General features: G+C 39.4%; 1 long non-coding RNA gene across 2 annotated transcripts in view; it reads left to right on the top strand.

Annotated features, from left to right (window-relative positions):
• The window catches only part of LOC123333419, a 56,599-nt gene extending 44,925 nt beyond the window's left edge, over window positions 1-11,674 (top strand). For both annotated transcript variants that reach the window (XR_006550758.2, XR_006550759.2), the window contains one exon: window positions 10,820-11,674. This is a non-coding gene — a long non-coding RNA (uncharacterized LOC123333419). The remainder of the gene's footprint in view (window positions 1-10,819) is intronic.
• Window positions 11,675-12,309: the final 635 nt, after the last annotated feature.

The raw sequence follows: 12,309 nt of genomic DNA, 5'->3' as shown, positions 1-12,309 counted from the left end.
GAAGTCATTCTTCATGAAAAAATGTAGCAGCACGTAATAACTCCTTCTCCTAGATCAAGTCCGTTTACTTAGGTACTTATCAGACCATCCGGCCTACATCTGAGGCCCATTATCATTACTGATACTAATCACCTTCTACTGAATGAGGGTCAGAACTAGGAAAGAATACCAGCTCCCATCTGTAAGGCATCACTTTTGTCAGTTCTTAATGAGTGTTTATGGAAAAAAAAAAAAAAAACCTAGTAAAGAAAGGGAATTCGGTTTATATTTGGAGAGTGAGCTAGTGAAGAGAGGACAGAAGAGAATTCACTTCCATAAAACAGAGAAATGGTAAAATTCATTCAGACTTATATGCTGAAACATTTCCTGTATGTCAGGAGTGAGTGAAGAGCCACCAGGCTTTAGGGTGAGGGTGTTGCTTGCTCAGTGGTGGGACTTCATTTTCCATTTTCTTTTGCTGCCTAAGTAAGTGCAGTAACATAGCTGCTTACTGTGAGTGGGGAGGGGATGGGAGACTTTTCCAAATCAGTAATGTCAGTGAGACTGTTGGTATTGATTTTTCATCCTGCCTGACACAATTTAAATGACTCTTGACAGGAAGTTTCTTCCTGATGACAATTGACTTCTGATTGCCTAGACATCTCACAGCCACTCACAGGAGATACAGGGAGCACTGAGAGTGCTCCCCTGAAAAGGAGAGCTCAGAGTTTCTCTAGCTTCCTGTCAGGCTTGCCCCCACTATGATGCCCCTGAACTGTCCCTATGAGTGGCTGAGTGGCAGCAAAAGAGAAGTATGGAAAAGGAGACAGCCTGTCTATTGTGGACTCTAGCTCTGATCAGGTTGATAATTCTGATAATTCCTGACATGTCTATATTGATTTATTACTGTCGTTATCATCATCGTTATTATACTTTACGATGAACCTACATAGTCCTGAAGATATATAGATAGAAAGTGAAAATATTTTCAATCATCTGAATAGTGTGTCTACAGATCACTAAACACAAGAATGACTGATGAATCTGCCCATTTTTATCCAAGTTCAGAGCTACCATGCTTTTTCATTTTAAATTTATTTTTTAATTGAAGGATAATGGCTTTACAGAATTTTTTTGTTTTCTGTCAGACCTCAACCATGAATCAGCCATAGGTATACATATATCCCCTCCCTTTTGAACCTTCCTCCCATCTCCCTCCCCATCCCACCCCTCTAGGTTGATACACAGTCCTGTTTGAGTTTCCTGAGCCATACAGCAAATTCCCCTTGGCTATCTATTTTACATATGGTAGTATAAGTTTCTATGTTACTCTTTCCATACATCTCACCCTCTCCCTCCTCTTCCCATGTCCACAAGTCTATTATCTATGTCTGTTTCTCCACTGCTGCCCTGTAAATAAGTTCTTCAGTACCATTCTTCTAGATTCCATATATATGTGTTAGAAGACAATTTTTATATTTCTCTTTCTGACTCTCTTCACTATGTATGATAGGTTCTAGGTTCATCCACCTAATCAGATCTGACTCAAATGTGTTCCTTTTTATGGCTGAGTAATATTCCATTGTGTATATGTACCACAACTTCTTTATCCATTCATCTGTCGATGGACATCTAGGTTGCTTCCATGTTCTAGCTATTGTAAATAGTGCTGCAATGAACAATGGGATACATATATCTCTTTCAGTTTTGGTTTCCTCGTGGTATATGCCGAGGAGTGGGAATGCTGGGTCATATGGTGGTTTTATTCCTAGTTTTTTTAAGGAATTGCCATACTGTCTTCTATAGTGGCTATATCAATTTACAGCCCCACCAACAGTGCAAAAGCATTCCATTTTCTCCATACCCTCTCCAGCATTTATTGTTTGTAGACTTTTTGATGATGGCCATTCTGACCAGTGTGAGGTGATATCTCCTGTAGTTTTGATTTGCATTTCTCTAATAATGAGTGGTGTTGAGCATCTTTTGATATGTTTGTTAGTCATCTGTATGTCTTCTTTGGAGAAATGTCTGTTTAGGTCTTTTGCCACTTTTTGATTGGGTTGTTTGTTTTTCTGGCATTGACTTGTATGATCTGCTTGTATATTTTGGAAATTAATCCTTTGTCAGTTGTTTCATTTGCTATTATTTTCTCCCATTCTGAGAGTTGTCTTTTCACCTTGCTTAGAGTTTCCTTTGCTGTGCAAAAGCTTTTAAGTTTGGTCAGGTCCCACTTGTTTCAGGTCTGTTTTTATTTCTGTTACTCTAGGAGGTGGGTCAAAGAGCATCTTGCTTTGATTTATGTCATCGAGTGTTTTGCCTATGTTTTCCTCTAAGAGTTTTATAGTTTCTGGTCTTACATTTAAAGTGCAGGTGGCTGCGATGGGCGCACTAAAGCGCAGGTGGCTGCGACGGGCGCGCTAAAGCACTCTATCTGATAGACAGAGTGCCTGATGAGCTATGGAATGAGGTTCGTGACATTGTACAGGAGACAGGGATCAAGACCATCCCCATGGAAAAGAAATGCAAAAAAGCAAAATGGCTGTCTGGGGAGGCTTTACAAATAGCTGTGAAAAGAAGAGAAGTGAAAAGCAAAGGAGAAAAGGAAAGATATAAACATCTGAATGCAGAGTTCCAAAGAATAGCAAGAAGAGATAAGAAAGCCTTCTTCAGCGATCAATGCAAAGAAATAGAGGAAAACAACAGAATGGGAAAGACTAGAGATCTCTTCAAGAAAATCAGAGATACCAAAGGAACATTTCATGCAAAGATGGGCTCAATAAAGGACAGAAATGGTATGGATCTAACAGAAGCAGAAGATATTAAGAAGAGATGGCAAGAATACACAGAAGAACTGTACAAAAAAGATCTTCACGACCCAGATAATCACGATGGTGTGATCACTGACCTAGAGCCAGACATCCTGGAATGTGAAGTCAAGTGGGCCTTAGAAAGCATCACTACGAACAAAGCTAGTGGAGGTGATGGAATTCCAGTTGAGCTATTCCAAATCCTGAAAGATGATGCTGTGAAAGTGCTGCACTCAATATGCCAACAAATTTGGAAAACTCAGCAGTGGCCACAGGACTGGAAAAGGTCAGTTTTCATTCCAATCCCAAAGACAGGCAATGCCAAAGAATGCTCAAACTACCACACAATTGCGCTCATCTCACACGCTAGTAAAGTAACGCTCAAAATTCTCCAAGCCAGGCTTCAGCAATATGTGAACTGTGAACTTCCTGATGTTCAAGCTGGTTTTAGAAAAGGCAGAGGAACCAGAGATCAAATTGCCAACATCCGCTGGATCATGGAAAAAGCAAAAGAGTTCCAGAAAAACATCGATTTCTGCTTTATTGACTATGCCAAAGCCTTTGACTGTGTGGATCACAATAAACTGTGGAAAATTCTGAAAGAGATGGGCATACCAGACCACCTGACCTGCCTCTTGAGAAATTTGTATGCAGGTCAGGAAGCAACAGTTAGAACTGGACATGGAACAACAGACTGGTTCCAAATAGGAAAAGGAGTACATCAAGGCTGTATATTGTCACCCTGTTTATTTAACTTATATGCAGTGTACATCATGAGAAATACTGGACTGGAAGAAACACAAACTGGAATCAAGATTGCCGGGAGAAATATCAATAACCTCAGATATGCAGATGGCACCACCCTTATGGCAGAAAGTGAAGAGGAACTAAAAAGCCTCTTGATGAAAGTGAAAGAGGAGAGTGAAAAAGTTGTTTTAAAGCTCAACATTCAGAAAACGAAGATCATGGCATCCAGTCCCACCACTTCATGGGAAATAGATGGGGAAACAGTGGCAACAGTGTCAGACTTTATTTTTGGGGGCTCCAAAATCACTACAGATGGTGACTGCAGCCATGAAATTAAAAGACGCTTACTCCTTGGAAGGAAAGTTATGACCAACCTAGATAGCATATTCAAAAGCAGAGACATTACTTTACAAAAGCATTACATTACAAAAGCAGAACCATTACAGGCTATGGTTTTTCCTGTGGTCATGTATGGATGTGAGAGTTGGACTGTAAAGAAGGCTGAGTGCCGAAGAATTGATGCTTTTTAACTGTGGTGTTGGATAAGACTCTTGAGAGTCCCTTGGACTGCAAGGAGATCCAACCAGTCCATTCTGAAGGAGATCAGCCCTGGGATTTCTTTGGAAGGAATGATGCTAAAGCTGAAACTCCAGTACTTTGGCCACCTCATGCAAAGTGTTGACTCATTGGAAAAGACTCTGATGCTGGGAGGGATTTGGGGGCAGGAGGAGAAGGGGATGACAGAGGATGAGATGGCTGGATGACATCACTGACTCGATGGACGTGAGTCTGAGTGAACTCCGGGAGTTGGTGATGGACAGGGAGGCCTGGCGTGCTGCGATTCATGGGGTCGCAAAGAGTCCTACACGACTGAGCGACTGATCTGATCTGGTCTTACATTTAGGTCTTTAATCTACTTTGAGTTTATCTTTGTGTATGGTGTTAGGAAGTGTTCTAATTTCATTCTTTTACATGTAGCTGTCCAGTTTTCCCAGCACCATTTATTGAAGAGGCTGTCTTTACCCTATTCTATATTCATGCCTCCTTTGTCAAATATAAGGTACCTGTAGGTGCATGGCTTTATTTCTGGGCTTTCTATCTTGTTCCATTTGTCTGTCTTTCTATTTTTGTGCCAGTACCATACTGACTTGATGACTGTAGCTTTGTAGTATAATCTGAAGTAAGGAAAGTTGATTCCTTCAGCTCCATTCTTCTTTGTCAAGATTGCTTTGGCTATTCAGGGTCTTTTGTGTTTCCATATGAATTGTGAAACTTTTTGTTCTAGTTCTGTGAAAATGCCATTGGCAACTTGATAGGTATCACATTGAAGCTGTAGATTGCATTTGATAGTATAGTCATTTTCATGATATTGATTCTTCCTACCCAGGAACATGGAATATCTCTTCATCTGTTTATGCCGTCTTTGATTTCTTTCATTAGTGTTTTATAATTTTATGTGTACAGTCTTTTGTCACCTTAGGTAAGTTTATTTCTAGATATTTAATTCTCTTTGTTACAGTGGTGAATGGGATTGATTCCTTAATTTCTCTTTCTGATTTTTCATTGTTAGTATATAGAAATGCAAGTAATTTCTGTGTATTGATTTTGTATCCTGAAACTTCACTAAATTCACTGATTAGCTCTAGTAATTTTCTGATACTATCTTTAGGGTTTTCTATGTACAGTATCATGTCATCTGCAAACAGTGAGAGCTTTACTTCTTTTCTGATCTGGAATCCTTTTATTTCTTTTTCCTCTCTGATTGCTGTAGCTAAGACGTCCAAATCTATATTGAATAATAGTGGTGAAAGTGGACATCCTTGTGTTGTTCCTGATCTTAGGGGGGAGTGCTTTCAGTTTTTCACCATTGACAGTAATGTTCGTGGTAGGTTTACTATGTTGAGGTAGGTTCCTTCTATGCCCATTTTTTGAAGTTTAATCATAAATGGGTGCTGAATTTTGTCAAAGTCTTTTTCTGCATCTATTTAGATTATCATCTGGTTTTTATCTTTCAGTTTATTAATAAGGTGTGTCACATTGTTTGATTTGCATATATTGAAGAATCCTTGCATTCCTGGAATAAACCCAACTGGATCATGTTGTATGAGCATTTTGATGTGTTGCTGAATTCTTTTTGCTAAAATTTTGTTAAGGATTTTTGCATCTATGTTCATCAGTGATAATGGCCTGTAGTTTTTTTTTTGTGTGTGTGTTGTCTTTGTCTGGTTTTGGTATCAGGGTGATGGTGGCCTTGTAGAATGCATTTGGAAGTGTTCCTTTCTCTGCAATTTTTTGACAGAGTTTTAGAAGGATGGGCATTAGCTCTTCTCTAAATGCTTGATTTAGATTTCTTTGGAATTTCTTTGGAATTATTTGGGATTTCTTTGGAAGGAATGATGCTAAAGCTGAAACTCCAGTACTTTGGCCACCTCATGCAAAGAGTTGACTCATTGGAAAAGACTCTGATGCTGGGAAGGATTGGGGGCAGGAGGAGAAGGGGACGACAGAGGATGAGATGGCTGGATGGCATCACTGACTCGATGGATGTGAGTCTGAGTGAACTCCTGGAGTTGGTGATGGACAGGGAGGCCTGGTGTGCTGCAATTCATGGGATCACAAAGAGTCAGACATGACTGAGTGACTGAACTAAACTGAACTGAAATGCTTGATAGAATTCTCCTGTGAAGCCATCTGGTCCTGGGCTTTTGTTTTTTGGGAGTTTTTTGATCACAGCTTCAATTTCAGTGCTTGTAATTATTTTAAAATGTTTTTTTTAATCTCCATGTGTTGGTGTTTCTTACAGTTTTTTCTTGTAATTGATATCTAGTCTCATAGTGTTGTGATTGGAGAAGATGCTTGATATGATTTCAATTTTCTTAAATTTACTGAGGTTTGATTTGTGACCCAAGATGTGGTCTACCCTGAGAATGTTCCATGTGCACTTGAGAAGGTGTATTCTTCTGCATTTGAATGGAATGTCCTGAAGATATCAATGAGACTCATCTAATCTAATGTATCATTTAAGACTTGTGTTTCCTTATTAATTTTCTGATTTCATGATCTGTCCATTGGTGTGAGTGGGGTGTTAAATTCTCCTACTATTATTGTGCTACTGTAAATTTTTCCTTTTATATCTGTTAGTGTTTGTCCTATGTATTGAGGTGGTCCTATGTTGGTGCATAGATATTTACAATTGTTATGTCTTCCTCTTGGATTGATCCCTTGATTGTTATATAGTGTCCTTCCTTATTTCTTGTAACCATCTTTAAGATCTATTTTGTCTGATATGAGGATTGCTACACCAGCTTTGTTTTACATGAAATATATTTTTCAGTCCTCTCACTTTCAGTCTATATGTGTCTTTAGGTCTGAAGTGGGTTTCTTGTAGACAGCATATATATATGGGTCTTGTTTTTGTATCCATTCACCGATCTGTGTCTTTTGGTTGGAGCATTTCATCCATTTACATTTAAAGTAATTATTGATATTTATGTTCCTATTGTCATTTTCTTAAATGTTTGGGGTTGATTTTGTAGATCTCTTTTCTTATGTTGTATTTCTTGACTATATAAGTCCCTTTAACATTTGTTGTAAAGCTGGTTTGGTGGTACTGAATTCTCTTAACTTTTGCTTGTCTGAAAAGCATTTTAATTCTCCATCAATTTTGAATGAGATCCTTGCAGGGTACAGTAATCTTGGTTGTAGATTTTTTCCTTTTCAGTACTTTAAATATATCTTGCCATCCCCTTCTGGCCTGCAGAGTTTCTGCTGAAAGATCACATGTTAAGTGTATGGGGTTTCCCTTGTATGTTACTTGTTGCTTCTCCCTTGCTGCTTTTAATATTCTTTCTTTGTGTTTAGTCTTTGTTAGTTTGATTAGTATGTGTCTTGGTGTGTTTCTCCTTGGGTTTATCCTGTATGGGACTCTTTGTGCCTCTTGGACTTGATTGACTATTTCCTTTTCCATGTTGGGGAAATTTTCAACTATAATCTCTTCAGAAATTTTCTCATACCCTTTCTTTTTCTATTCTTCTTCTGGGACCCCTATAATTTGAATGTTGGTGCATTTGATATTGTCCCAGGGGTCTCTGAGACTATCCTCAGTTCTTTCCATTCTTTTTATTTTATTCTGCTCTTCAGAAGTTATTTCCACTATTTCATCTTCCAGCTCACTGATTCATTCTTCTGCTTCAGATATTCTGTTATTGATTCCTTCTCATGAAATGAAGTGTTAGTTGCTCAGTTGTGCCTGACTCTTTGTGACGCCAAGGACTGCAGCCCACCAGGCTCCTCTGTCCATGGGATTTTCCAGGCAAGGATACTGGAGTGGGTTGCCATTTCCTTCTCCAGGGGATCTTCCTGACCCAGAGATCAAACCTGAGTCTCCTGCACTGCAGGCAGATTCTTTACTGACTGAGCTATGAGGGAAGCCCCTGATTTCTTCTAGAGTATTTTTAATTTCAGTAATTTTGTTGTCTCTGTATGTTTATTTTTTAATTTTTCTAGGCCTTTGTTAATTGATTCTTGCATTTTCTCCATTTTGTTTTCAAGGTTTTTGATCATCTTTACTATCATTATTCTGAATTTTTTTTCAGATAGTTTGCCTATGTCCTCTTCATTTATTTGGACTTCTGTGTTTCTAGTTTATTCCTTCATTTGTGTAGTATTTCTCTACCTTTTCATTATTTGTTTAACCTATTGTGTTTGAGGTCCCCTTTTCCCAGGCTTCAAGGTTGAATTCTTTCTTCCTTTTGGTTTCTGTCCTCCTAAGGTTGGTCCAGTGGTTTGTGTAAGCTTTGTATAGGGTGAGATTTGTGCTGAGTTTTTGTTTGTTTTTCCTCTGATGGGCAAGGCTGAGTGAGGTGGTAACCCTTTTTGCTGATGATTGGGTTTGTATTTTTGCTTTGTTTGTTGTTTAGATGAGGCATCCTGCACAGGGTGCTACTGGTGGTTGGGTGATGCTGGGTCTTGTATTCAAGTGGTTTCCTTTGTGTGAGTTCTCACTATTTGATACTCTCTAGCATTAGTTCTCTGGTAGTCTAGGATCTTGGAGTCAGTGCTCCCACTCCAAAGGCTCAGGGCTTGATCTCAAACAAGCCAAAATCCATAGACTGCTCAGAGATGAGGTTGAGGCTCATGTCCCCATGATCCAAATGGCAGGGATGCTTTCCTTTCTGGAAAGAGAGCAGAGGATGCTTTTGGAGGCCAATTAAGTACAAGAATGGCTCTTCAACTCTTGCCTGCAGTCAATTCACCCCAACTGCTAGACCCTCACAGAGTTCCTGATTCAGTTAATTTGGGACCAGTCATGGCTATTAGAGGCCCTAGGGAGCAGTGGGGAGCAGTAGGCACAGCCTAAGCAGCAGCCTTTTGACCACTCATCCCAAGGCTGAGCTCTCCACCTCCCAAGCACCAAACTTGGGGCCAGCTGGGCTGAAATGGATAGGACACGGACTCGGGCAAAAAAAAAAAAAAAAAAAAAAAAAAAAAATTGCTACTATGCTTAATAAATGAACATGAGAATAACTGATCCAGATGTTTGGGCATTTTACAAAGTGCAGTTTATATACAGATTTCTGGGTTCATGACTGACTGGGGAAAAGGAGATGGTTCTCAAAGATTGACTTCTCTTATACTCCCTGCTGCTGCTGCTTCAGTCATGTCCAACTCTGTGCGACCCCATAGACAGCAGCCCACCAGGCTCCACTGTCCCTGGGATTCTCCAGGCAAGAACACTGGAGTGGGTTGCCATTTCCTTCTTCAATGCATGGAAATGAAAAGTGAAAGTGAAGTCGCTCAGTCGTGTCTGACTCCTAGCGACCCAATGGACTGCAGCCTACCAGGCTCCTCCGTCCATGGGATTTGCCAGGCAAGAGTATTAGGTAGAATCAAAAAGCAAGGAGTGAACCATCAAGTATATTAGAGACCTTCTTTACATTTTTGGACAAGACAAAGAAAATATTTACTTGTAATAGCTATTCTTCTTCCAAAGAAAATCTGAGGCAGCTTAAATTAAAACATACAGAATAGGAGAGTTAAGTTGTAGATAAACTAAGAGAACTCAGAAATCGAGTTGAAAGAAAGAAGGAATTGTATTATAATGCAGTTAATACATTTGAACACCAACCTTGGTTCTGATGGTTCAGTAGCAGTCATGGTGGCTCAGTGGTAAAGAATTCACCTGCCAATGTAGGAGACACAGGAGACTCAGGCTCGATCCATGGGTTGGGAAGATTTCCTGGAGGAGGAACTGGCAACTCACTCCAGTATTCTTGCCTGGGGAATCTCATAGACAGAAAAGGCTGGTGGGCTATAGTCCATGGGGTCACAAAGAGTTGGATATGACTGAGCTCACATGCTCTGGAATACGGATAATCATAAATAGTTATCATTATTTTTAATAATGGTAAACAGACATCAATCTTTACAACAGCTTGACAAACAATAACAGCAGTGAACCTAGGAGCTCAGAAAAGACAAGTGATTTGACAAGAGCTACAGAGTAAGTGATGGAGCCAAAATTCAGATATAGAACTGTCTCAGGTCAAAACCCATATTTTGTGGTATATTGTGAAACATGTCTTTGCAAGATGATAGCTTCCTCCAGGGTCACAGGATAAGTTACTGAGATGTAAGATGTCTGACAGCTCTTGTTGAAGCCCAGCTTTGGCAAGAATTACCCAGTCCTACAGCTTCCTTAGTGAGTTGCTTGGAATGTTGATTACACAGTATAAGATGAGGCTTTCTTGGGTCCTTACTGCTTCAATTTCTGGGAAGCGATTCCAACTCTGAAGGCTTTGGGGGAATTATTTCTAAGGTCTATTTTTCCATGCATGTGTGTGTGCTAAGTCTCTTCAGTTGTGTTGGACTTTGGGACCCTATGGACCATAGTCCTCCAGGCTCCTCTGTCCTTGGGATTCTCCAGGCAAGAATACTGGAGTAGGTTTCCATGTCCTCCTCCAGGGAATTGGCCTGACCCAGGGATTGAACCTGTGTCTCTCTTTTTAAAAAAATATACTTATTTATTTGGCTGTACTTAGGTCACAGTTGTGGCATGTGGGATCTAGTTCCCTGACCAAGAATTGAACCTAGGCCCCCTGCATTGGGAGCCGAAATTCTTAGCCACTGGGCCATCAGGGAAGTCTCAAACCTGTGTCTCTTATATCTCCTGCATTGGTAGGTGGGTTCTTTACCACTAGCGCCACTTGGGAAGCCCATTTTTCCATGAGGAACTGTTAAAAAGGAACCATTTAAAATACAGCCTGTATTTTTTTTTTTTTAACCAGCTCTACAAAGGAAGCCTCAGTTGCTCCTTCTGTAGGAGGAAGGTCTCACATTCATTCATGATGAATGGTCTGAACAAGAGGAAACTGATCCCAGCCCTGGCTACCTGGTACCATCATCCAGATGGCACTGCAGACACAAGCCCTTCATGCCAGAAACTAGGATTCCAGTTAACTAGGAGTCTGGGGTTCTTGGTGGCAACATTTTTTTTTTTTTGGACAAAAATATACATAAATGGTAAGTATGTTAGCAGCCCTAAGAGTCTCTGCTCTGTAATAACCATGTTAATGTTCTCATAAAAAGATATGGGGCAAGAGCAAAGTGACAGAAAGGCTGATTAGCATTTTATGACAGAATTAAGCTGCATGACAAATAACTCACTGGTTTACAGCCCAACAAATTCTACTTTCAAATGCCGGAGGTGCTAGAATGTTTTTGTTCATTTATTTGTTTTTTTATATTTAACCATGAAGTTGTCCAGAGCTATTTGAATAAAGATGGAATACAATTGTAATAGTAGTAAATATAATTAGTGCTAATATTTATTAAGAATCCTTTTGCTCCAAAATGTCTAAAAAATTAATATGGTCAACAACAGGATTTTTCAGACTTCCAGATTTAGAACTGGAAGAAAAAGTTCAGATTACTACTCCTCGGTGTCATAATTTGTAATGGGTTTTACAAAACTGAACAATTCTACCATTAATTCACCCCAACTTTGGGGAAATCTCATTGAGGCCATTATTCTGTGGGTGTTAAAGGGGAAATAACTTCCACTTTGTTCAAGGTACCAACTTCTAGATTAAGGACTCCTCTATACTTGTAGTTTTATTTGTTACAGATAAAGAGTGGAAATGCGTAGAAAAAGACAGGACAGACATCATGTTTAATTCTACAATGGAAATGTGTATTAATAAAGGATCAGATATTGTTGCTAAGAAATGATTCAACAGCTGGTTTTCTTATCTATAGATATAGGAGTTACCCCAGGTTTCCTTAATTGCTGGTGGTAGGTGAGGATATTAGTTCTCATTTACTTCATTAAAATATTAATATCTGAATTACAACATTAAAAAAGAATAATAGACATGTCCATAATTTTCCCCTTCTAAGATGATATACAACATCATACATTTCAATGCAGAAGGTGCCAAAATCCACCTCTTTCTTTGTAATCAACTAACACATTAGGTGATTGTTGGGGGTATGCCTTGTGTCTTGTACCACGACAGGCAGCTAGTAATGCACAGAGACAATCTAATGCCTGCCCTCCAAGAATGTCAGTCCATTGGAAAGCCAGGATGATTGAGTGAAGCAATTCACGAGCAATGCAGGGTCATAAGGTAAAGTGCTATAGGATGTGGATAGAAATTATGCAGTCATTGTAGTCTGATTGCATCTGTAATTTAGATTGATAACACTTTATACATTCTAACTGCTAACAAATATCTACTGGATTGAGAATTAGATGTTAGCTCTTTGTTGACACTTT

This window comes from Bubalus bubalis, chromosome 1, assembly GCF_019923935.1.
Source record: "Bubalus bubalis isolate 160015118507 breed Murrah chromosome 1, NDDB_SH_1, whole genome shotgun sequence".
In the NCBI taxonomy this organism is placed as follows: Eukaryota; Metazoa; Chordata; class Mammalia; order Artiodactyla; family Bovidae; genus Bubalus; species Bubalus bubalis.
The sequence above is the reverse complement of the archived record's forward strand: the minus strand, read 5'-3'. Positions and strand labels throughout refer to the sequence as shown.